At 39.2% G+C, this 22,938-nt stretch overlaps 1 protein-coding gene and 1 non-coding gene across 17 annotated transcripts in view; both read left to right on the top strand.

Moving 5' to 3' along the window:
• Positions 1–22,938, top strand: part of PTPRF (protein tyrosine phosphatase receptor type F) — a 606,212-nt gene that overhangs the window by 169,383 nt on the left and 413,891 nt on the right. The gene's annotated exons all lie outside the window — the stretch shown is intronic.
• LOC132775275 (U6 spliceosomal RNA) lies at positions 4,430–4,534 on the top strand. Its single transcript, XR_009631483.2, has one exon. It is a non-coding gene; the product is annotated as a U6 spliceosomal RNA (small nuclear RNA).

Below are 22,938 nucleotides of genomic sequence, written 5' to 3'. Positions count from 1 at the left end.
ACTGAAAAGGCTCTGTCTCTCGTCCCCACCAACTGTGCCTGCGAAGGAGGCGGGACCAAGAACAGGGCCTCTCCAGATGATTTCAATCTCCAAGATGGTTCATAGGGGGAGATATGTTCGGACAGGTAAGCTAAGCCAGAACCATTTAATTAAAGCTATAAAGAACATTAGTGTTTTTTAGCTATATTTGCTATTACATTCAGTTCTTTGCTATTACATTCAGGTGCGCTGTAGAATACCTGGGGGAAAATCCGTAATATATATATATATTTACTGTGTGTATATGTGTGTGTATGGATGAGGTAATGTTAACAGTCTTTGAGAAGTGGCAAGCCAAAATCCTGAATATTCTGTATGTAAACATTAAGAAAAGTGTGTACATAATTACCTATTCAGTTCGTATTGCTTTGTTCATCCCATTTCCAGCCATAACCAACTTCAGATTTTTTTCTATAATAAATTAAAAAGCATTTGGGGAGGGCTTGCAGATATAATGTTTTAGAAATTTAGTAATACAGCCTGTAGCATTCAGTTTAGATTATGAGTTAAGGAATGAATTTGATTTTTATGTGCGCCTCTGTGTGTTGTTATACTAGTCTTTTTCCTAATATAGGAACAGCACAGAGGATCCAAAAATCACAATTTGTGAAGCATTTAGTAATTATGAGAAACAGTTTTTTTGTCTTGGAGGAAATGTGTATATATTTACACAGTTAATGTTATTGTTTAACGTGCTGGTTTTGATTGCACAATCTGGTAGAGGCAGTAATTACATAACCTGATAATAGCAACAGCGCTCGTTTTTACCACGGATGGGTGATATTGACTTCCTGAGACAGAAAGTACCACAGCATTGGTACTCATTTGAAATTCAGGCCCAAGGGGAAAATCTACTATCCATAAATGATGCAGGAGTGGGTGGCTCTTACTTCTCTGCTAAATACATTGCTGGCTTCCCCCTGGCAGGTGTAAATTGGTCAATTAATGTGATCCTGCTGGGCACAGACATAGGCATCTGTTATGCCATCTACCAACCATGAGATCCAAACACTTGTAGTATTTTCTTGCTTCCATTTTTCTCTTTCTCATAAGGGATTTTTCCTTATTCACTTGTTTAGAAAAGCAGTAGCTATTTTCCAACCTAGTCAGGACAATGACCTTGACTTCGATCCCTGGGTGGCATGTTTTTAACCTCCAATGTATTTTAATCATGTTTATTATGCTAGTAATTTTAATCTAAATCATTGCATTCTTATTTATAAATGTTAGATTGATGGAAACTGTGTGACAGTGTCAGAGGAAAGTCTATCCTTAATTGCCATATCCTTCCTTGGAGCAGCAGACTGCTGTAAGATGTCTTACCATGACCTGTTCTGGAGCCTTTATTTTTAAAAGTGGGGGCATTGTTTGCAGAAGTTACAAATAATGAGATTTCATCAAGATGGCCAAATACTGTTCACACTTCCTGAACCCATTCAGTGACTTGCGGTTGTTTCTCTTATCAGAGGTTCAGTAATGCCTGAATTGTGTTGAAAAAAGAAAACTGCAGCATCAAAGGCAACCACGGACCATTTCCCTTCACCAGTCTCTCCACATAGAAATTATAGTTTGGGTCAAAAGTGAGTCTTCTACAAACAGAAGTGCTCTACCTATTAATCAAAGACTTTTAAGGCACTTGTGAGAGGAATGAAGAAAGGCAGCTTTTGCTTCTAGACTAGCCACTCTGCTTTAGGGAGTTGTAATTTGGTAAGGTGGCAGCACACATTGGCAGAGAAGGCTAAATTACTTTTGAAACTACAACTCCCATAATTCCATGGGAGTTAAAGTGACACCAATTTGCATTAATTCTACAGTGTAGATTCGCCCCTAGATTCTGGAACTCCCTTCAGTGGAGGACCAGTTGGCACTCCTTCTGCTTTCTTTCTGCCAACAGGTTAAAGCATTTTTTATTCAGGCTTAAAGCAGTAGTGTGGGCTAAAGTAGTGTACTGTAATTTTAATCTGTTACTGGAAATTACGTTTTAAATATGTTTTGTTTAAAACCATTATAATGATGTTTAAAAAATATTATTTTAAAAAACTTTTGTAAACTAATGGTTTAACTTAATATTTTAAACATCATTGTTATTGAATTTGTATCATGGGAGATAGACATGATACAAATTCAATAAATAAAATAAATATTAAGAAGTTTTGCTATGTTTGAATGGTCAAGGTAAATGAAGAAAATCAAAGGGATAACTGAAACAGGCAACCTCTAATCTACTATGATTGCATGAATTACATAAAAGGCGGAGCCTAGGTGCTTCCTGTGTCACCATTAGTGGCAACCTTACAAGTGCTACTGCTGCAATATGAAACATCAGTCCCAGTATTCGTCTATCCCCTGTCCTCTACTCATAATGCTACCTGAAGGTCAGTTCAGGTAGCATTATGAAGGAGGGAGGGAGGTAGATAAATAGAACCATAGAATCCTAGAATTGGAAGGGCCATCCAGTCCAACACCTTGCCATGCATGAACCCACAATCAAACCACCCCTGATAGATGGACATTCAGCCTCTGCTTCAAAACTTCCAGAGACAGAGACTGTATCTCACTCCACAGCAGCATATTGTATTGCCCAACAGCTCTTACCATCAACTAGTTCTTCCTGATACTGAAGTGCCACTGGCTGCCAGTCTGCTATCAGGCACAATTCAAAGTGCTGGCTTTAGCCTATAAAGCCCTAAACGGTTCTGGCCCAACTTACCTGTCCGAACACATCTCCCCTTATGAACCCTCCAGGACTTTAAGATCGTCTGGAGAGGCCCTGCTCTCGATCCCGCCTTTGTCACAAGTACAGCTGGCGGGGACGAGAGACAGTGGTGGCCCCTCGGCAATGAAATGCCCTCCCTAGGGATATTAGATCGGCCCCTTCCCTTTTAACATTTCGAAAGCAGGTCAAGACGTGGCTCTTTGAGCAAGCATTTGCAGACGCAATATAACAGACATGGAGAAAAATGGAATGACCTGACGATGTTATTGGATAATGCTTTTAACTAGGAGACTCAAATGGATATATGTTTTTTTTATATTGATTGTTTTACTTGGTTTTATATTTAAATGATTGTTTTAAATTGTATTTTATATCTTTGATATTGACTGTAAACCGCCCTGAGTCGCCTGTGGGCTGACAGGGGCGGTATATAAATGTAGTAAATAAATAAATAAATATAAGTGGGATTTTTTTTCTTACAATTTGAAACTATTGCTCTATGTCCGAGACTCCAAAATAGCAGAAACCAAGCTTGCTTCCTCCTCAAGTTTGACATCCTTTCAGATATTTAAACATGGCTATCATGTCCCTTTTCATCCTTTTCTCCAAGCTAAGCATGCCCAGCTTCCTCAGATTCAGCGCTATATTATCAGCTCAGCTCTAGACTTCACTTCAGTTTGTTTCCCAGTAAGGTAACCAGTTTTCATGTATGGTTATTGTTCAATAAATGATGACAGAATGTTGAATTCAATAGAAATTATTTTAGGGATCAAAGCAAATGGAGCAGGGTATGACCTTCATATTCATGGGACAGGTACCCAAGATTCCACCTGCCTTCATAGGGTTTTTCTAGGTACTTCAAATGATTCTATAGTATGCTTCCACAAGAATTTACTCTACAGCTCTTCCAGCAAATGCCTAAGGAGGGTATTTTCTCTAGGAATTTTCTGATCCTCCAGCACAAGACTATGGTAAAAGCCACTTATTTCATTAGGGTTTGCGGTTATCCGTGGTCTCCTGTTTCCATAGTACATTTATGAACGTATCCCCTGCGGCTATGGGCTCATACTGTAACAATCCATTTCCCTTATTCAGGATCAACTTCTTAATCATTCAAAGCAACTCTAGTTCCTCTTGTGGTTCTGCAGGAGGTTTGACAAGGTGCCTTCTCTGGCATGTATTTCCTTGGTCTTGTGCTTATATTTAATCAGAAGTGACGAAAGGATCTGACAGCTGTGGAAAAAAACACTTTCTGCCAGCATCGGCTCTGTAGATAAAAAAGTTTCTTTAATTCCCAGCATGTTCCACATAGTAATATTTCTATAAGGCAAAAAAAAAAAAATAACCCTCCTTGGACATAAATATCACATATATAAAGGCAATTGGCAGCCACATAGGAATACATATGAGAGGCTTATAACTGAATCAGAGCATTGGTCCTTCTATCCTAGTGTTGTTGACTTTGGCTGGAAGTGGATGTCCATAGTTCTAGGCAGGATTTTATCTGGCCCTATCTGAAGGTCCTGAGGATTTTAACAGGAGACCTTGTGCATGAAAGGCATATGTTCTCCCACTGAGGAAAAACCCCTTCCATTTTGCAATATCTATATATAATCCCATTTCAAAAAAGGACCAATCTAATTATTTGTATGTTTTGAAAACAGCTTGTTTCACTGCTGTTTTGGCAGCACATACACTAAAATAGGAATGAGATCAAGAAGATTAGTATAGCCTCTGTGCTAGGATGACATGCAAATTTGAAAAGCATTTCATATTAACAGAAAGAGAAACAAGGGAAAAAACCACTGTTTCCATTTCAGTGTGTATAGAAGCACTAATGCATGTAGATGTTAGGATTATTACAGTGCAAAAATAAGGATGTTGATGGATTATTACATCTGGTTTTTAGATCTGTGAAGCAATTTTTCCCCCTGGAGAAAAAGCTGCTGTCTGAAATATGTTGTATAAACTGTTGCTGTGGTCCCCCCCCCCCTTCTATTTGTTTGAACCCCTGGCCATATTACCTAGTTCATGAGAGGCCATGGGAAGAAATCAATAGAGACTTGTGCTGGATATATTTAAGAACTACCGCCAGTCAGATTAGATCAGTGGTGCACAACGTGAATTACTCTCAGGGTTACTTCTATATTTTTATTAACTCGGAAGGGCCACACGGCTGCATTAGCAGTAGAAAAGCATTTTCCTTGCATCTTTAACCCATCCTTTTCTTTTCTGCATTCCATCACATTGTTCTTTCTGCAGTCCTACATTTCAGCTAGCTCCCTTTCTCATGAAGTCATCTGTGTCGCTTTGTACTTTATCGTCAATATAAACAGAGCCCTCCTGGATATGTCAAAAGTCCACCTAATTGGTTATTCTGATCCCATTGTGGCTAGTCAGGTATTCTCAGGAAGTCCATAGGCAGAGCATGAAGGTCATGGCCACTACTACTCACACCATTTATATTTGCAAAAACCTCCATCAACTTAATTCTTTCAGGTACTTTTAGTGTCTGCAATCGTTGTAAAAGCACCACCACCAAATGGCTGCTCATGTGCATTTTCTACACTAATTTTACAAATGCCTTTTTTTTAAAAAAAGGGAGGGATTTTTTTTCACTTATGGGGAATTGATCCATTGCATGTGCAACAAAAGTGGACAGAAAGACTCAAATTGCTTGCCTTCCATTCATGTCTGTTGTTTGGCATTCTGGAAAGGTTCTGGCTGCTTGAGTCCTTTGCAAAGCAAATAAATCAGTTCCTCTTACCACTATTCTCTTTCAAGGGTGCATCTACACTGTAGAGTAATGAAATTTGACAATATTTAACTGCCGTGGCTGTATAGTTTTACAATGTCTTTAGCCTTCGCTGCCAAAGAATCCTAATACCTCCCCAACCTACAGATCTCAGGATCCTATAGCACTGAGCCATGGTAACTGTTGATTTCAAACTGCATTAATTCTAGTTAAAGGTAAAGGTTATCCCCTGACATTAAGTCCAGTCATGCCCGACTCTAGGGATTGGTGCTCATGTTCATTTCTAAGCCGAACAGCTGGTGTTGTCCATAGACACCTCCAAGGTCATGTGGCCAGCATGACTGCATGGCGTACTGTTACCTTCCTCCTGGAGCAGTACCTATTAATATACTCACATTTGCATGTTTTCAAACTGCTAGGTTGGCAGAAGCTGGGACTGACAGCGGAAACTCATGCTGCTCCCCGGATTTGAACCTGTGACCTTTTGGTCAACAAGCTTAGCAGCTCAGTGGTTTAACCCACTGCACCACCGGGGGCTTAATTCTACAGTGTAGATATACTTCTAGACTCGCTTTCCCATCTTCCTGTTCAGTTTTCTTTTTTATTCTTTACTAGTCGTCCCCTGCCACGCGTTGCTGTGGCCCACTCTGGTGCTCATGGGGGTTCTGTGTGGGAGCTTTGGCCCACTTATAACGTTGGTGGGATTCAGAATGCTCTGTTATTGTAGGTGAACTACAAATCCCAGCAACTACAATTCCCAAATGTCAAGATTCTATTTCCCCCACCAGTGTTCACATTTGGGCATATTGAATATTCGTGAAGAGTTTGGTCCAGATCCATCATTGTTTGAGTCCACAGTGCTCGCCGGATGTAGGTGAACTACAACTTCAAAACCAAAGGACACTGCCCTCCAAACCCTTCCAGTATTTTCTGTTGGTCATGGGAGAACTGTGTGCCAAGTTTGGTTCAATTCCATCATTGGTGGGGTTCAGAATGCTCTTTGATTGTAGGTGAACTATAAATCCCAGCAACTACAACTCCCAAATGACAAAATCTTTTTTTTTTTTTTTTTGAGTGAAGGACATACATTGGGTTGTTAGGTGTATCGTGTCCAAATTTGGTGTCAATTCCCCCAGTGGTTTTTGAGATCTGTTAATCCCACAAATGAACATTACATTTTTATTTATATAGATTCTCATTTTAGTTGTTTTATGTTCTTCAAACAGACTTGGTTTGAAGAACATAAACCTAGCCCCCGAATAATTCCTTCGGTACTACCTTTTTTCCTCCTCACTGTCTTCTCAAAGAAATCACGATTCATCTAACAATAAAGCTGTGTGACACTTTTCCTACAGTCTAATATTTCTTCTCCTAAGACAGCAGGGATTCCAGTTTTACTAACTGTGACAGAAGGAATGACACCCACCCTAACAAATTCTGACAACCAAATTTACTAAAGCATATTGTAAACTTCAGCATTAAGTAAAAAAAACCCAAAATCGGTAAAATCCCTAGGAAAAAAAGTGAATCAATGACATAATGAATTAAATAGTGAAATAATACTAAGCCCTGGCCATTTTACACAGCTTCCGCTTTGTGATTTAATAGCCATCGTAGTTTTCACGAAACCAGGACACAAGAGCTTAGGAAGACAGAGAAGATGGAAAACATGGTCCTGACTTTTTGTCATGGCTACTAAATAGTGAGCTAACTAGTCTAGGAGCTTAATGTCCAATCCAGTTTTGTTTTTCAGTACCTGGACTTAACACCTGGCAAAAAGCTGGAGATGTCATCATGTTGCAAGTTCAGTATCTGTTGTTACTTATTAAGTGATGTTAGTATGCATGGCGTATGCTTCCAAAGTAGTAATTTTTAATTTTATTCTTTCCAATTTAATATGAGCTTTTTAATAATGTAGGACTTCAGAGACAGAAGCAGTGCATTTGCATATGCCAACTACGCGCCATCAGGTTTGTGTCTTTATACATCCTGTGCTTCTGTATCAAAGCCTGTTTTGTTGTTTTTTTATTTAATAGCACCCAAAGGTGCGCTTGGCACATCACAGAAGGCATAAAGAGACACAGCCCCTGCACTGAAAAGCTTGTAATCTAAATTTAGGATTGACGTAATGTGTTTGGATGAGAAAAAAAAGTGCTTATGTGTGTGCATGAAAGAGAGAGCACTGCAGGAAAAGAAGTTGTTTACTGGAAAAAAAACCCTACTATATATGATGACTAAATAGGAAAAAAAACGGTTGGTGTAAACTATTGCAGTTAATTGACTTGTAATAACTTAAAAGAGTAACATCTTGCAAGGGAGATTGGACAATCAGAGAAACGTTCAAACCTGTTTTGCTTTGGAAAGGCCATTTCTTGACTCCATCTGTGAGAGCAGCTGTCAGGAAAGAGAAGATGGGCCCCAGAGCAGTTAGAGGTGGACTTCTAATGTTGTAGGAAAAGAAGTGAAAAAAAGAAGTAAAGCTGTCGGGGAATAAGACTTTAATAAGATCCTCTGGTCCTGTGTCCGACTTCACAGAACACAATTTCTCTCTTTGAAGGGATATCAGAGGACAGTTCTCTGTTTCAGGGCATCCTCTGTTTGAAGGGTTGCCCATTCTAAGTCAGGACTAAAGATCAAGAACTATAACAAGACAGGAGAGCAGGGGTCTGCAGCAATTGGTATCCAGGGAGTAACTGAGCAGACTGGCAGATGGATTGTTCACTGAATGTGTTCTTTACCCTATCAAGAGGTATTTTATTTCTATGGATATCATAATAATTATTTCTACCCATATAAATGACCATTTTCAGCTTTTATTGGGGCTCGTGCCTTCCCCTGTTTTAACATTGCATCAATAGTCCCCTTTAATTCCACTCATACATGTACTGCATTCTCAGTGATAAAGCCAGGAGCTCCCAGTGGTGCAATGGGTTATACCAGGGGTCCTCAAACTAAGGCCCGAGGGCTGAATACGACCCTCCAAGGCCATTTACTCGGCCCTCCCTCAGGGTCAACCTTAGTCTGAAACGACTTGAAAGCACACAACAACAAAAACAAGAATAACAATCTTATCTCATCATCCAAAAGCAGGCCCACACTTCCCATTGAAATACTAATAAGTTTATATTTGTTAAAATTGTTCTTCATTTTAATTATTGTATTCTTTTAAAGTGTTTTTTGCACTACAAATAAGATATGTGCAGTGTGCATAGCAATTTGTTCATGTTTTTTCAAATTATAATTCGGCCCTCCAACAGTTTGAGGGTCTGTGACCTGGCTCTCTGTTTAAAAAGTTTGAGGACCCCTGGTGACTGCTGACTGAAAGGTTAGCAGTTCAAATCCGGGGAGTGGGGTGAGCTCCCATCTGTCAGCTCCAGCTTCTCATGCAGGGACATGAGAGAAGCCCCATACAGAATGGTAAAACATCTAGGCGTCCCCTGGGCAACATCCTTGCAGATAGCCAATTCTCTCACATCAGAAGTGACTTGTGGTTTCTCAAGTTGCTCCTGACACAGAAAAAAGTGATGAAGCCATAGAAACATGTCTTGATTTGTCCATTTTCCCATCATGTTTGTTTGTCTATGCATCAGATCAAGTAGATTTTTTTCTCTCCTTAGTTTGGCTGGTAATCTCTCTCAGTACTGAAATTTCAGCCACATAGTCCCAGGAAAACTGTCATTAAATATCAACATATTTTTCTGGCAGAATTATAGTACGAAGACATGTCTTCTAGACAGTCTTGGTTCCACCTTATCTCTTGGTGCCAATTTTGTGATGCTGCATAACATTCTGTGTCCTATTGCCACCTTCTGTAATCCTAGCAACATTTGATTGGTACAATAGTCCCCATGTGATACGCTCTGTGATATCCTTGATCCAAATATCAGGTTAATGCTAATTAATCTTTTTTGAAACCGACATTGTATTTTGGCATACTTAAATCCCAAGTCTCACCCTGTGATGTTCAGATGTGGTGATGGGAAGACATACACACAATTTTAATTAAGCACAAAATTATTAAAAGCCTTAGGAGCCCTCGGTGGTGCAATGGGTTAAACCTGGGGAATGGGGTAAACTCCCATCTGTCAGCTCCAGCTTCTCATGCGGGGACATGGGATGGTAAAACATTTGGGTGTACCCTGGGCAACGTCCTTGCAGATGGCCAATTCTCTCACACCAGAAGTGACTTGCAGTTTCTTAAGTCGCTCCTTATACAATTTTTTAAGCATTCTGTATAAAAAGGTTTTTGGGGCTATGGGTATAAGAAGTGAATCATACATGAATTTTGTGTTTAAACATGGGTCCCATCTCTCAGATACTCCCAAAATACCTTTCGGACCGCATCTTGGCCTATGAGCCCACGAGGACCTTGAGATCGTCTGGGGAGGCCCTTCTCTCGATCCCGCCTGCCTCACAGGCACGTCTGGCTCTGACGAGAGATAGGGCCTTCTCGGTGGTGGCCCCTCGGCTGTGGAACATCCTCCCTGTTGACATCAGGCAGGCGCCCTCCCTTATGTCCTTCCGGAAGAGCCTGAAGACATGGCTATTCGAGAAGGCATTTAACTAAATGCTGCAGCAACTGGAAACGACAACTGGAACGGAATGTAGACTACGAGATTGGTTTGATCCTATGATAAGACGAAGCGGATTTTTAGTGTAATTAGATGATAGTGTATTATTGTTATGTTGTTTATAGTGTCATGGTAGTTTATTGTATGATATGTTTGTTTATGTTGTACACCGCCACGAGTCGCCCTAGGGCTGAGAGCGGCGGTTAATAAATGAAGCAAATAAATAAATAAATAAATAAAATAAAATACTTCATTAGGTAAGTTATATGCAAATAAAATATTTCGAACAAAAAATCAAAATCCAAAACTCATAACACTCAACATTTTGGATAAGGAATACCCAGTCTGAATATTCAGGGATAGAAGGGGACAAGTACATTGTATTTTCTCAGGAATTTAAAATTCAGTGTTAGGTACAAAATTCAGTTTTCTAATCAATTCTAGTTTCTGGTTTCAAAGCAGAATAGATATTGGAGGATCCTCCAGATTTGTTGTTGTTGCATGCCTTCAGGTTATTTCTGACTTCACACCAGAAGCGACTTGCAGTTTCTCAAGTCACTCCTGACACGACCAAAAAAATAAATAAAATTCTGACTTAAGGCAAGTGTAAGGCAAACCTATCACAAAATCTTTGGCAAGATTTCTTCAGATGATTCTTTGCCTGTGTCTTTTCTTGCATTCCATAACATTATTGGGTCCAAGGTTTACTTCTTTTGAAATGGAAAACAAAAATAGGCAAACCATTATGTTGATCTAACCCAGTGCTGTTTTTCTTTGATTGACAGTAGATTTCCCAGGGCTTTTGAAAGGGAACCTTTTAACTGAAGGCACAACAAATTAAATTTGGAGCTGTCTCTATGCAAAGTGTTTGCTCTGAATTGTTGTCCCACTCCAAATCTTGCTGTAAGGTCCATTCTGTTGAAAACAGAGTTAAACAAATGACTGTTTAATGATAAGAAGCTACCGAATGTAGTCCTGCCACATTCATTGATCCTGTCTTCAGCTTTTAAAGCAGCAGCAGAAGGCAAGGGGAAGGATGCTGCAGTTGCCTCTTACCCAATTCTTCTTTATGCTGTTTTCCATCCTCTTCCGTGACACAAAATTTATTGTTGGTAAGAAAGAGTGGAAGAAGAATGGTCCAGGAACTTTGGGGCCAGTATGTTTTCTTCCTCCTGTCTCAGTATTTTGAAAGCTATAGGAAGATTTTGTAGTTGCAATATAGCAATTCTATTGTGCAGGGAAAGTGGGATGCAGTTAGTCCATCTGTGAAACACTGCTATCTTAGTTTGTGTTTACAGTTAGTTTCTACACCTGGGGACTAGGCAACTCAGAGCTCCCATAAAGCTTAAACTTCTCCTGCCTAAAATCCAACAGATGTGCCATGGATGGCAGGAAGATTAGAAGGATGCGGAATGGGAGCTTTTAGGCAAGCTTTTCTTCTCTGTGCCACTATGCCTCTCATTCTCCAAAATATAGTATTTTTGATCTTTTGAAAGACAGAAATCTAAAGTATCTGTCAACTCCCTATAGACTAATTTGTGGGCACGGCCAGAACTAGCATAAAGTCCCTTGCAGGGAGAATGGAAGAGGCCATCTGTCAGTGCTGTTTTTAGTGGCTTTCCCAATGGTTTAGGTAGAATATCTTGTCTCTGATACCAGAGTGAAGTGGAATAGGGAATATAAATATTATTTTCCTTTGGAATACCAAAAGTACAGCTTAACTCCAATCCTTTTCCCTATTGCTAAAATTGACTTTATTTGTTGTGCCTAAATGTATACGACTACTATTTGTTTTTCCCAATATTTCCCTTAGATATAATTGTGTGAACATATAAATGCATTGTTTTGAAAGAGAGATTCAATTTTGAAGAATACTCTGCTTTCTTTCTCAGGTATAGATTGGGGGCAGAAGTCCAATTCTCTGTTTATTTTGAGGAGGGAATTGGAAGTTCTTGTTTTCCTCAGCCATTAGATAAGCAATTTGACTAAATAGCTGTTTTAATCAGGTTTAATGACGTCTCCTCCATGTGTAAGAGTCTATAAGATTTTCAAGTCTAAAGGTCTGTTGTAATTAGCTAGGTTATTAGATTTGTTTACAGATCACAAGGTATAGCTTTCCTTTGATAACGGTGTATAGTTGACCTTTATTCTTAGTTAAAAGTTAATTAGGGAATACATAACAAAGTTACCTCAGTTGCTGATTGGGATATGTTACACACTGTGCATGCTTACTGAAGGGGAATATTAAAATATCCAGGTTTAATTTATCAAGGGTATCAAAATAACAAACTGTGTGTGTGTGTCTGTCTTGTTGGATGAGAGAGCTGAAGGCAGTAAACTATACCTGACACAAAATTTGTAATATGGAAACATACTCATTTTTTAAAAAAACGTAAAAGGTAGGTTTGGGTTTATAATCTCACCCCCCTCCCTCTCCATATGGGGTGAAGTTTAATCTACCTCCTTAAAATCTGATCGAAGTGAAAATCCTTCCACTTTCAGCTAGGAAAGGAACTATCTCATTGATTTCATTGAGGATATCCCTCCTAAAGGTGATAATGACATTGGAGGCGATTTTCATCAGGACCACAGTTGGATGTAAATACTCTAAAGCAGACATGGACAACTTCAGCCCTCCAGGTATTTTGGACTTCCACTCCCAAAATTCCTAACAGCTGATAGGCTGACTGGGATTTCTGGGAGTTTGCCCAAAACACTTGGAGGGGCAACATTTGTCCATGCCTGCTGTAGAGGCACAAGATACCATCTGATCTTGAGAGTTAAACAGGCTCAGCCCTGGTTGGTACTTGGATGGGAGACTATGAATGCCAGGTGCTGGAAGCTATATATCACAGAAGGAAACAAGCAAGACCTTCCCTAAGAAAACCCAATGGAATTAATGTGGTCACCATAGGTTGGCAGGCAACTTGAAAGCAAATATACACACATGTATATGTGTGTGGCTACTATTACATATTCTAAAACTCTGGCATACTTCAGGTTTAGCACTATTTGTAACAAGGACTAATTAAGGTGGTTGGTGTTTAGGGTGAAAATTGAAGATGCATGAATGCAAAAGTAATAAATATGAAAATAATAACAAGCTTTTGTATACTGCTCCATTAACATATTTTTTACAGTGTTCGCAGTGGTGTGATAGAGATGAGTAGCTGTATCCCCATAACTGCAGTTATGTTGCTGAGAAGGAGTGGCTTGTCTGTGGTCTTCTAGTGAGTTTATGGCCAAGTTAATGTTTAAACTGGAGATTTATAGTTCAGTATTTCAGCTGCTATGCTGAAATACTGAAATACACTACAATTACAACTGCATTAATGTAGTATTGAGAGTCTAAAAACCAGAATAAGCGAATTCAGGTAGTGTGGAAAACCGTACTTTGTGCTTTAAGCCATCCTAACTGAATCCACAGTCTAGTACTATAAACTGATGGTGAGGAATTATCACTGCCATTTGATAATTAGCACAGCAAAAGTGATACTTTCTTATAGAAGGCACAAAAGCAATTTAGAAAATTGAGGGATTCAGCTGGTCAGGTATGTTGCTGACATCTTTCATCCCTGGAAGAGTTTCTTCTGGTTGATTATAAACTGAGTGCATGTATGCATCTATACTGTAGAACTATACTGGTGGACACCACTTTAACTATCATGGCTACTGGGATTGGTAGTTTTGTGAGGCACCGGCACTCTTTAAAAGAGAAAGCCTGATATCAATACCAGGAAAGATTATGGAGCAGACCATTAAGGAGACAGTCTGCAATCACTTAGAAAGGAATGCTGTGCTCACTAAAAGTCAACATGAATTTCTCAGAAACTTGGGTATTCAGAGAAAGGTGGTATAGGAATGCCCCTAATTAAATACATAAATAAATAATGTAAAAAATCATGCCAGACTAATCTTATCTCTTTTTTGATAGTTACAAGCTTGGTAGATGCAGGGAATGCTGTGGATGTTTCATATCCTGATTTCAGTAAGGCCTTCAACAAGGTTCTCCATGATATTCTTGCTAACAAACTATGGGATATTAAGTGGATCTGTAACTGTTAAGCGATGGAACCCAAAGGGTGCTCACCAATGTTTCCTCTTTATCCTGGAAAAAAGTGGCTAGTGGAGTGCTGGGCCCAGTACTGTTCAACATCGTTATTAATGGCTTAGATGAAGGTGTAGAGGACATACTTACCAAGTTTGCAGATAACACCAAATTAAGTTGGATAGCTAATACTCCAGAGGACAGGGTCAGAATTCTAAATGGCCTTAACAGATTAGAGAGCTGGTTCAAAACTAACAATTTCAACAAGGGCTAACGTAAGATAGTTCACTTAGGCAGAAAAAAATGAAATGTAAAGATATAACACCCAGATCGACAACAGCCTATGTGAAAAAGACCTTGGAGTCTTCATGGAGAACAAGTTGAACATGTGCCAACAGTGTGATGCAGCAGCTAAAAAGCCAATGGGATTTTGGGTTGCATCAATAGGGGTATAGTATCTAGATCTAGGGAAGTCATGGTACCTCTCTATTTGGCTTTGGTTAGACCTCACCAGGAGTCCTGTGTCCAGTTCTAGGCACCACAGTTCAAAGAGATATTGACAGTGGAACTCTGTGCCCCAGAGTGTGGTGGAAGCTCCTTCCTTGGATGCTTTTAAACAGAGGCTGGATGGCCATCTGTCAGGGGTACTTTGATTGTCCTTGGCAAGGGATTGGACTAGATGGTCCATGTGGTCTCTTCTAACACTATGATTCAGTTATTCTATCTTGCAAATCTTCTACACCCAGGATTCCATAGCATTGAACAATTGCCATTAAAGTGGTATCAAACTCCATTAATTCTATAGTGTAGATGCACCCCTTCCCTTTTCCTGAATACAGCATTAAAGGAAAAATTCTATGTGGCCTGCCAAATATGTTGCAGCCCACATCTTCTTAAAGAGTAAGAAACTGAAGCTTCAGATTGATAGTATTCAGATTGATACAGATGAGACTTCCTTTCTTTTCATCACTTAGGGTGTCAAAACAATAGTATTTTTACAAAAGGCAACTGTGATAATAAGATGATTAAGTTCTGATTCAGCACGCTGCCTCTCTAGTCTCTCAAGGTAGGAAAAAAGGTTTCTAGGGAAGAAATCTACCTTCTAAGCAGCCTTCTGTTGGAAGTGAAGCACTTACACTAATCAGGACAGTCTGAAAGTTGGATGAAATTATGTGGAGGACTATCTTGTGAGAGCCAATGATTTTAACAAGTCTGATATTCATAATGCAAAATTTATATCTATACACCAATGTTCTCCTTGAATGCTTGCAGTTATGAATGATTCTGTATCATGAATAAATTGTATTCATTGTATGATAGACAAGAGTGCTTATCAGTGTGGAAAACAGGATGCTGAGCAGGTAATTTGATGCCCTCCAGATATTTTGAACTGCAAAACCAATCATCCCTGACCATTGGCTAGGCTGACTGGGGCTGATAAGAACTGTAATATAAAATATCTATAAGGCACACGTTTGTGTATATGTGGATAAAATGGGTTCTTGGCCTATTCCAGTGAGGATTTCTGTGATTGTTTTGTTCAATATTATATGTTACAAATAATCTTCTCTTTCCACTACTTCTTTGCATGGTAGTTTCTGTCTGTTTCGTCTTTGATGTCTTGAGTTTCTCTTTTGTTAATGGGTTATATTTTGTATATTTCTGTTAGCTTACTAGCAAGCAGTGATTTTCAAATTTCCTTCTATTTTCCTTTTTTGTGTAGAGTAGAGCTTAAGCATTTTCTGCAGAGTCCACTGTAAGCACTGCAAGTTGTTGCCAACAGATTCACATACATATCGAGATGACATTCAGAAACTGACTATTGTCAAATGTTTTGATACCCCAATACTGATCTAAGGAGACCACATTTGGGGGCTGGACCCACAGTTTAAGAAGCAGTGGTTTAGAAGAGCAGCAAGTTTACATGAATCTATATACCATCTTGCATTCTATTTTTCTCTCCCATCCCATTATATGTTTAGAGTAGGAAGGAGAGACTGTAAGAACAAGGATCACAGATGAGCCGTTGTCGGATAATTGTTGTAAAAACTCAAAACAGACTATTAGCATAATTGGTATATATGAATTACAATTTCAAATTCTGAAATCTCAGTGTGTGAGAAAACATTAAGATGGGCACACAGTCCTCTCTGTACCTAGGGTGTTCACAGGGAGGATTTAATTACCGTTTTATAGTATAGTGCCCTCTTTCTGTAATTGATCTGACCTTAGTGTTACATCATTTAAATAAGTAGATGTATCTGCTCTGTGAGACTCCAGTCAAATTGATGCTGCAACCCTAAGCCTGGTTCCTAGATATTTTAGGAAACAATGCTAATTTACTTCAGTAGCCAAAAGTTGTATGCAGGTAGCAAAAAGCTACATTCCAAAATTCCGAAGTGTCCACATGCCACTAAAATTAATATTGATCTAGAGTTCCAAGTCACTTCCCTGTTACAAATATTCAAACATGCATTGTCAAACATGTGTGTGTGTGTGCGTGCGTGCGTGCGTATGTGTGTGTGTGTGTGTGTGTGTGTATATATATATATATATATATATATATATAAACAAATTGGTACATTACTCAAAGGGATCTTGTAGCATCGTTAAGGCTGCGAGTGAGAAGTCGTTCGTATAACCTCACATCTGCTCTGTCAGATGCATGGAGTGGAATGCCAAATGACAGGCATATATATGTGGATTGTCACAAGTAGGCTAGAAACAGAAATGCAAAACTTGTGTGGATTGTGATGAGGTGAGAAGTTCAGTTTTAATTAAGATTATTGAAAGTCAAAGATGTGGAGAAAGACATTGTCTTTATCTCTCTCTGTTCAATCCATTGTTGATTGACTGGTGTTTTCAGATCTATCTAATTCATCTGCTTTGTTTTCCAATCTCCCTTTGTTGTTGTTGTTGTTCAAGGATTGCTGTTCTGAGGTTTGCATGGAATACCCCAGGAAGATTGTTTTGTTACTTTTTTTATCTTCCAATTTCTAATGTCTAATTTTTGGTCATTATTATTTGTTGCAGAAACTGGCCAGTTTGCCCAGTGCAGACTTGAATGCTATGTTTGACAAAGGATGGTATATTTTGCATTAGAAGGTTTTTTCTTTTGTGTCAGGAGTCACTTGAGAAACGGCAAGTCACTTCTGTTGTGCGGGAATTGGCCGTCTACAAGGACGTTGCCCAGGGGACGTCCGGATGTTTTGGATGTTTTACCATCCTTGTGAGAGGCTTCTCTCATGTCCCCACATGGGGAACTGGAGATGACAGAGGAAGCTTATCCACTCTCTCCCTGGATTCGAACCTCCGACCTGTTGGTCTTCAGTCCTGCCGGCACAAGGGTTTAACCCATTGCGCCACCAGGGGTTCCTACAATTGAAGATGAGGAAATGATATTAGAAGCATTTTCATTTCCACATTAGAAGATGAGGAAATGAAAATACTTCTAATATTGTGATTATGTATTTAGGCCCCGTGGTAACATTTTCCAAGTCGATATGTAGGCAAAGTTTGCATCTGGATTTGTGGTTAGGCCTGTGTTGTGTGTCCTGCTGTGATTAAATAATTGGAGACTGAAAGGCAAGTAAAAGCCTGCCACCAAAAAGCCCTTGAGAGGGCGGTATTATTTCCTGATCTGATGAAGAAGACTTATTATTTATTATTATTATTTACTTTATTTATACCCCGCTAACATCTCCCAAAGGACTCGATGCGGCTTAAAAGGCCAAGGCCCTCAATAAAACAACAGCATAACACATACATAGTAAAACTCATAAGCAACCAAAAACATTAAGCAATAACAGTAAAACAATAAAACAATACACCGTGACACATTTAGTCTTATAAAGTAGACTAAATGTAGTAGACTTCGTCTACTAAAGCTCATATTGTGAACTTGTTTCAGGTAGTTAGTCTCAAAGAGTCCTTTTCATAGTGATCCAGAATAATATAGCTATGTCTTTGAATTCTGTCACCAGGCAAAGCACCAAATTCAGCTGAATGTAGTAGAAATCTATCAGCCTCTTTAAGACACTTGTCCGGGTACAGAGAGATCTTTCTCAAGAAATGCAAGGGACAAGAAGCACTTTACTTTGTGCATCTGATAAAATAGGCTCAGTCTTTGAAAGTTTATGCTATGACCTTATTTCTGTCTGTTATTCTCACAGATGGTACAAGATCATTTTTCACATAGATCAAGACTAACATGGTTGTGTCATTAAATTTGTGTCCAATCTTCCTATGAATCATAAAATCATAGCGTTGGAAGAGACCACATTGGCCATCTAGTCCAACCCCCTGCCAATCAAAGTATCCCTGACAGATGGCCATCCAGCCTCTGTTTAAAAGCCTCCAAGGAAGGAGCTTCCACCACACTCCACTGTTGAACAGCTCGTACGGTTAGGAAGTTCTTTCTACCTTTCCTGTAACTTGAACCCATTGCTCCAAGTCCTAGTTTCAAGGGCAACAGAGAACAAGCTCCCTCTTCTTTATGACATCTTTTCACATATTTATGCATGACTATCATGTCTCCTCCTAATCTTCTTTTCTGCAGGCTAAACATATCCAGTTCTTTAAGACGTTCCTCATATGGTATGATCTTCAGATCTTTGATCACTTTAGTTGCCATCCTCTGGACACCCTCCAGCTTATCAATATCATTTTTGAATTGTGGTGCCTAGGATTGGACACAGTATTCTAAGTAAGATCTATCCAAAGCCGAATAGAGAGGCACCATGACTTCCCTCAATCTAGACCAGAGGGCTGGGTCACAATCCCTCAAACTATAGGAGGGCCAGATTATAACTTGAAAAAAACATGAATGAATTCCCATGCACACTGCACATCTTATTTGTAGTGCAAAAACACTTTAAAACAATACAATAATTAAAATGAAGAACAATTTTAACAAATATAAACTTATTAGTATTTCAATGGGAAGTGTGGTCTGCTTTTGGCTGATGAGATAAAATTGTTGTTGTTGTTTTGTGTGCTTTCAAGTCATTTCAGACATAGATTGACCCTGAGTGAGGGCTGGGTAAATGACCTTGGGGGGCCGTATCTGGCCCTTGGGCCTTAGTTTGAGGACCCCTGATCTAGACACTATACTCCTTTTGATGCAGCTCAAAATCCCATTGGCTTTTTAGCCGCTACATCACACTGTTGGCTAATGTTCAACTTCTTGTCCACAAAGACTCTAAGATGTTTTTCACATGGACTGTTGTTGAACAAGGCATTACCCATTCTCTATGTTTACATTTCATTTTTTCTGCCTAAGTGTAATATTTTACATTTGTCTTTGTTGAAATTCATGTTGTTAGTTTTGGCCCAGCTGTCCTTTGGAGTATTAGCTATCACTCATAATTTGGTGTCATATGCATACTTAATAAGCACACCCTCTACACCTTCATCTAAGTCATTAATAAAGATGTTAAACAGTACTGGGCCCAGAACTGAACCGTGCGGCACTCCACTTGTCATTTCTTTCCAGGATGAAGAGGAACCCTTGGGGTTTGGTCACATATCCAATTACACATCCATCTAATAGTAGCGTTGCCTAGCCCACATTTGATTAGTTTGCTTGCAAGAAGGTCATGGGAGACTTGAAGGCCTTTCTGAAATCAAGATATGCTACATCCATAGCATTCCCTGCATCTACCAAGCCTGTAACTATTGAAAAAAAGAGATAAGATTAGTCTGGCATGACTTGTTTTTGAGAAATCCATGTTGACTTCTAGTAGTCACAGCATTGCTTTCTAAGTGATTTCAGACTGCCTCCTTTATTATCTGCTCCAGAATTTTTCCTGGTATTGATGTCAGGCAGACTGGATGGCAATTGTTTGGGTCCTCTCTTTTCATGCTTCAACCTGAAAGCATTTATTGTGCAACTAGTTATCATCGCCATGAATTATCACTTGTTGCCAAGTATGATTGCCTTTCAAGTATAGGGTCTTGGCTGTGGGCCCATAGGTGAATAAGGAGACTTATTCTTGACCTGCCTATTCTTGATCCACATCCACTAGTTTTATCTTAGTCGTAATAGGCTCATAGCTTCCTTACAGGAAAGGCTTTCTTTCCTGAATTTTTGGGTGGATGTGGGAGGGAATGGAGAGCAATGACAATAAGGTGCATGCCTTATGCCATCCCTTGACAAATGAAAAATCATTCAAAGTACAGAAAATTCTTTTAGTGTAGAAAGGATCTCAGTATTGACAGCAGCACCTGAAGATTAGGAGGGGCTGTTTGTAATCCTAGAGGGAGCTGTCATGAACATTGCTTCATATTTGGAGCTGGAGAGTGTACTTACAATATCTATTTCTTCTATTGAACTTCCTGTCAACTGCCGGTGTATTTATGACCATAATGGACGTTCCAGCCTCTTGGCTGAGACAGAACAGTATGTATGTACATCCATATCTCAGCATTTTATTTTATATCTGGCAGGACCTGATGTCAGAAAATGTGAAATATTTGAATTGCATCTTTATTAGTTACAAAAGAGCCATCTGACACATCATAAAATATTCTTTCCTTGCAGGACAGTTTTAGCACTAAATTTGGAGAGAGTTTTAGCTATATTTAGGTATATTGGATGAGAGCTATTCTCTTGGGCCTGATGACATCTGCCTGTGAAATAGAACTTTAGGCAAAGTTCTCTGATCAGCTTTTCAGTGTGCGTACTTGAGCTCTTAATACTTATTCACCAGACTAAAGATTCCCAAATGAAAATAAGGTGAGTTTGGTATTAATCCAGACAGTACTATATTTTCCAGCTCATAGATTTCTCATTCCCATTCCTCAGAATCTTTCTTTGCTTTGCTTTATGCTCCTGAAAAAATTCTTCCCTTGCAGCATGGCATGCATTTTAACGTAGAAGTTCTCAAACATTTCCCTGATCTTAGCAATGTAAATATTTCAGAAGTCACGCAGTGCAGTGTCTATTTTTGTCTCTTGCTTCTGTTTTAATAGGCCAAGCAGATCTGAAATTGTCACTAAATTGTTGGCAGTTCCTCTGTGTAGCAAGGTCATTGGATCATTAACAAAGGTCTTCGCTGGGAAGTTGCTGCTAAGGAACTAGTGTGCCCTTTCCATTAAACTTGATCAATATTTAATATCAAGATACACACATTTTCCCCCTATCTGGGCTAAAAGAAGCAGCTATCGGGCAGTAACTTATTCTGTCCATGTACCCTTGTTTCTCCATGTTTTCACATAGAACTAAAGGTGTTAAAATGGTCAAAGAAATCTGCTTACAAAAAGAAAAAAACCAGAATATCATGGTGACAAAATAAAAGTTTTACCCTAATACCCTAAATTAGTGGTTCTCAATCTGGGGTCCCCAGATATTTTTGGCCTACAACTCCCAGAAATCCCAGCCAGTATACCAGAAGTCTGGGAATTGAAGGCCAAAAACATCTGGGGACCCCAGGTTTAGAACCACTGCCCTAAAGGCACCAGATTCAATTAAATCTTGCAAGCTCAGCAGAGATAGCTCTGATTAGTACTTGCATGGGAGACCACCAATAAATACCAGGTGCTGTGGACAGAGAGTCATGACTTTCTTGATTGAGTCCATCCATCTGGAATGCAGTCTTTCTCTTTATCTCCTGCCTTCTATTTTACATGACTGAAGAGAGACAACGATCATTATTGTAGTTTCTAGTGAGGCATGTCTTCTTATAATATGTCCAAAGTATGGCAATCTCAATTTAGGCCCCATCTACGCTACCATAAAATGCAGTTTCGTAATGCTGTTTAACTGCATTGTATGGCAGTGTAGACACACATATTGCAGTTTGAATGCAGTTAAGCTGCATTAAGGTAAAGATAAAGATTTCCCCTGACATTAAGTCTAGTTGTGTCCGACCCTGGGGGGGGGGTGGTGCTCATCTCTATTTCTAAGCCAAAGAGCCAGCATTGTCTGTAGACACCTCCAAGGTCATATGGCCAGCATGACTGCATGGAGCGCCATTACCTTCCCGCAGAAGGTACCTATCGATATACTCACACTTGCATGTTTTCAAAGAGTGGGAGCTCACCCCGCTCCCTGGATTCAAACCACCAATATTTCGGTCAGCAAGTTCAGCAGCTCAGCAGTTTAATCTACTGCACCACCAGGAGGCCTTAAACTGCATTATGAAACTGCATTATAAGGCAGTGTAGATGGGGTCTTAGTCACCTTGACTTCTTGGGAGAGTTCAGGCTTGATTTGCTCTAGGACTCATTTATTTGTCTTTTTAGTAGTCCATGATATCCTTTTCTCCATTTCAAATGAGTTGATTTTATTCCTATCAGGTTTTTTTCCTCTATAGCTTTCACAACCAGTGTAATTTTAACCATGTTCTAACTTTTGTATTGTATGGTTTTATTCTGTTGTAAGCTGCCTTGAGTCCGCTTGCAAAGAAAGGCGGAGTAAAAATATCTTAAATAAATAAATAAACCATACATAGAAATGGGAAATATGATGACATGGACAATTCTAATTGTTTATTTTTACACTTGAAGATCTTGTCTTTTTTCATAGCTCTTCTCCCAAGTCCTAGTTTTATTTTGATTAATGTCTGAGTCAAGGTATGGAAAACCTTGACCTGTTTCAATGTCTTCATTGTCTATTTTAAAGTTATGTATTCATTTCTAATCATAATTTTTGTTTTTTAATGTTTAGCTGTATATATGTTTTTGCATTTCCTTCAGTAATTTTGCACTTCCTTCAGTAATTCTTCCAGGTATTTCCTACTTCGGGCTAGTAATATTGTTTTTGTACTTGTAGTATGGTGCCATTTGTATATCATAAATTGTTGGTTTT

This window comes from Anolis sagrei, chromosome 4, assembly GCF_037176765.1.
Source record: "Anolis sagrei isolate rAnoSag1 chromosome 4, rAnoSag1.mat, whole genome shotgun sequence".
In the NCBI taxonomy this organism is placed as follows: domain Eukaryota; kingdom Metazoa; phylum Chordata; class Lepidosauria; order Squamata; family Dactyloidae; genus Anolis; species Anolis sagrei.
This window is presented reverse-complemented; position numbering and strand designations above follow the sequence as displayed.